Source organism: Octodon degus, unplaced genomic scaffold, assembly GCF_000260255.1.
Source record: "Octodon degus isolate 3935 unplaced genomic scaffold, OctDeg1.0 scaffold00127, whole genome shotgun sequence".
Classification (NCBI taxonomy): Eukaryota; Metazoa; Chordata; class Mammalia; order Rodentia; family Octodontidae; genus Octodon; species Octodon degus.
In genome coordinates, this window is record NW_004524703.1 from 383,709 (window position 1) to 386,895 (window position 3,187).

Consider the following 3,187-nt stretch of genomic DNA (forward strand, 5'->3'; position numbering starts at 1 on the left):
AAAAAATAAAAAGATAAGCCTGTACAACTTAGTGACATAGTGCGACCCTATATCAAAATTAAAAAAAAAAAAAAGGAAAGGAGTTGTGGGGGGACACAAATTATAGCTCAGTGAGGAGGCACTAGATTCTACCCAAGACCGCCAAGAAAAAGACATATTTCATCACATTCATAATTTCGCTGATACAGCCACACCAACTCCTCCACTACCTGACAAAATGAGGCACATACAGCCATGTCTTAAGCAATGGTGAAAAACACCCATTAACATGTTAGTAGTCCTGGAAGCTTAAATAGTTTGAGGTTGTTCCTTGATTAAAAAAGCAGGGTGAAGGGGCAAAATACAAGGCAACGAAACATCACATGTGTGTGAGCACCTCAAAGAGAAAATAAAATTTGAAGATACAATAGATACTGGATAAAGGGAATGAACCTGTTCAAAAGGAAGGAATCACTGAGTTGGGGAGAATGACAGGACAGATAGTAAGGGAAAGAGATATATCTACGTATGTAAGCAGCATGGTTTGGACAACTGTACTGTGGATTTCTGCTGATCTATGGAAAGGAACAGTTAATGTTTAATTTGTTTTGTCTTTTTTGAATTCTTTGACCTTTTTCTCTAATTTCCTATGTATTTCTTTTTCTTTTTCCTCTTCCAATTTTGCATGCATATATCTGGTAACAACTAATCTGAAGACAACACTATGCAATACAACAAATACTGTGAACTTCATATTATTTTGTTTAGTGAAATTCTGTATCATTTGTAATTTTTGTTTTAATACTATTTTGTAGTCACTTTTAAAAATAAAATTAAAAAAAAAAATACAAGGCCCCAGTAACGTATGAGTTAAAACATCAAGCCACTCTCAAGCTATGTGTGGGCTAACTGGACCAGATACTAAGCTGTGTCCTTTTTCTTAAAAGTTCCAGGTTCTCACGGGTGAGTCTTGAGGCCTGATCTAATGTAGTCCTTGGTGATGATTTTCCACATCAAGAAGTGGTCATGTTTACATTCTTCAATTCACACTTTGCCACTTTAGGCACTTGTGCTCTTTCCCATACATGAAGCTATGTATTGTTCCTCATGAGTCTAGTGGCCTGAGCCAAAGGGTACGTAGAAAGGTTAAATGCAATTTAAATTGAGGCTCTGGGGGAAGATACACATATCTTAATTTCTTTTCTTTTCTTTTTTTTTTTTTTTAAGAACAAGGCATACTAGAGGCTAGCAGTTTAGTTGCTTGAAAACAAACACCTCTAAATTTCCAGAGATCATTGGATCCCCAGGCCTGCCCCCAGGGCGCACTGAGACTGCAATAGAGATTGGGCTTGGTGCTGTGTGCCTATAATCTCAGCAGTTGGGAGGCTGTAAACAGGAGGATCACCACGAGTCCGATCTACGCAGTGAGACCCTGGACGCCTTGTACACAATACAAAAAATAAAATTTCCAAGAATCAAAATAAAATAAAATGGGGCCAGGGAGATGGCTCAGTGGAATAAGCGCTTCCCTGGCAAGCGCAAGGGCCTGAGTTCAATCCCCAGTTCCGCAAAAAATAAATAAATAAATAAATACATACATACATACATACATACATCTAAGGATTGGCAGCCAAGATGTGCCAGGTTCAAGTTGACGAGAACTATTCCTTTAGTGGTTGTTTTATTTGTTTGTTGTTTATCTGGTACTGCAGGTTGAACTCTAGACCTTTTTACTTTGAGTAAGGGTTTCTCTAAGTCAATAAAATGCCTCAGCCTCTCAAAGTGCTAAGATTATAAACAGCTGGTCAAATAGCTCAGTAGATTAAAGTGCTGCTTAGGCAGATGCAGGGGCCAGGGGTTTGATCCCTGGGCCTGATGCTGGCCCTGCCCCCAGGGCATGCTGAGAGGGTGATTGAGACTGGGCGTGGTGGCACACACCTGTAATCCCAGCACTTGGGAGGCCGAAAACAGGAGAATCACTACAGCTAGGATTATAGATAGGCATGTGCCACCACTTTGGGCTATATTCCATCTTTTAGAATGGATAACTTCAAGCTTTAAGCTTTTTTTTTTCACTATTATTCACTATAAGAAATTTTAAATTCAATTCTTAATTAAATTATCTGTCTCTCTTGCTTTACACTGGTCATGAACAACTGAATTGACTTCAGTTACTCCTGCAGTTTGAAAAACACTGTTCCAGAAAAGCACAAAGGAGGCTGAGGCAGGAGGACTGCCCTAAATTCAAGCCCAATTTGAGCTACATAGTGAGTTCAAGGCCAGCCTGAACTGTATAGGGAGACCTGTCTCAACAAAACCAAACCAAACCACAAAAGCCTAGAGTCGAGTCCTTAATGAAATGACTCAGGCAGATGCCAAGGAAACTCTGAACTGTAAACCTGCATTGCCCAAATAACCCCACTTCACATTCTTTGTGTTGCCTTCATGAGTATGTTGTCTGTACCGTCCAAATTTCTGCACTTGTCCGAGCCCACAGGATCTTCTAGCAGTGCCCCACACTGGCGATGTCATGAATTTGTGCACACGGCCCCCTGATATCACTCATGGGACTCGACTGTATTACATTATTAAACCCAATAACATAAGGCACTAATTTTAGGAGCATTTTTAGAACTAAACTCCCGGTCTTAAAATGGACGCCGGGAGTCCGCTTCCTGGTCGAAGAAAAGATGTGGAGCGGACTGCTGCCTCCCGGTCTAAAGGAGAGTGATACTGAGTTGGATTCTGAAGAGGAGCCCACACTACAGAACAGTGATCATAACTTACAGGAAGACAAAGAGGATGGGACCACTAGAGAAACAGAAGTCTCAGGTTTCCCAGAAGATGAACCAAAAACTGGAACAGAGACCAAAACCAATGCATATGAAGAGTGCCCTTCTGGAATTCCCTTAAATATGTGGAACAAATTTCAAGAACTGCATAAAAAACATTCTGAACAGAAAACTTCAGCCTCAAGATTCAGAAGGAGAAAGAGAAAACGCTCCAAAAAAGATAAACTGCCGAATGAAAAAGAGTCTCAGAGTCAGCAGTCCATGAGTGAGACCCAATGGAAGGAGCTTACTCAGTACTTTGGAGCCAATGATAGATTTGAACCCCCTGTTAAAAAGAAAAAGGTTGAAAAGTCAGGCCTTGAGAAGAGGATAGACCAGGCTGTGGAGGAGTGGGACGTGGAGAAGGCCGAGGAGCT

The 3,187-nt window shown here is 40.9% G+C and overlaps 1 protein-coding gene and 1 pseudogene across 1 annotated transcript in view; one reads left to right on the forward strand and one right to left on the reverse strand.

The window, feature by feature from the left end:
- Nup133 (nucleoporin 133) overlaps positions 1–3,187 on the reverse strand; it is a 56,845-nt gene that overhangs the window by 46,319 nt on the left and 7,339 nt on the right. The gene's annotated exons all lie outside the window — the stretch shown is intronic.
- LOC105743466 overlaps positions 2,670–3,187 on the forward strand; it is a 1,434-nt pseudogene continuing 916 nt past the window's right edge.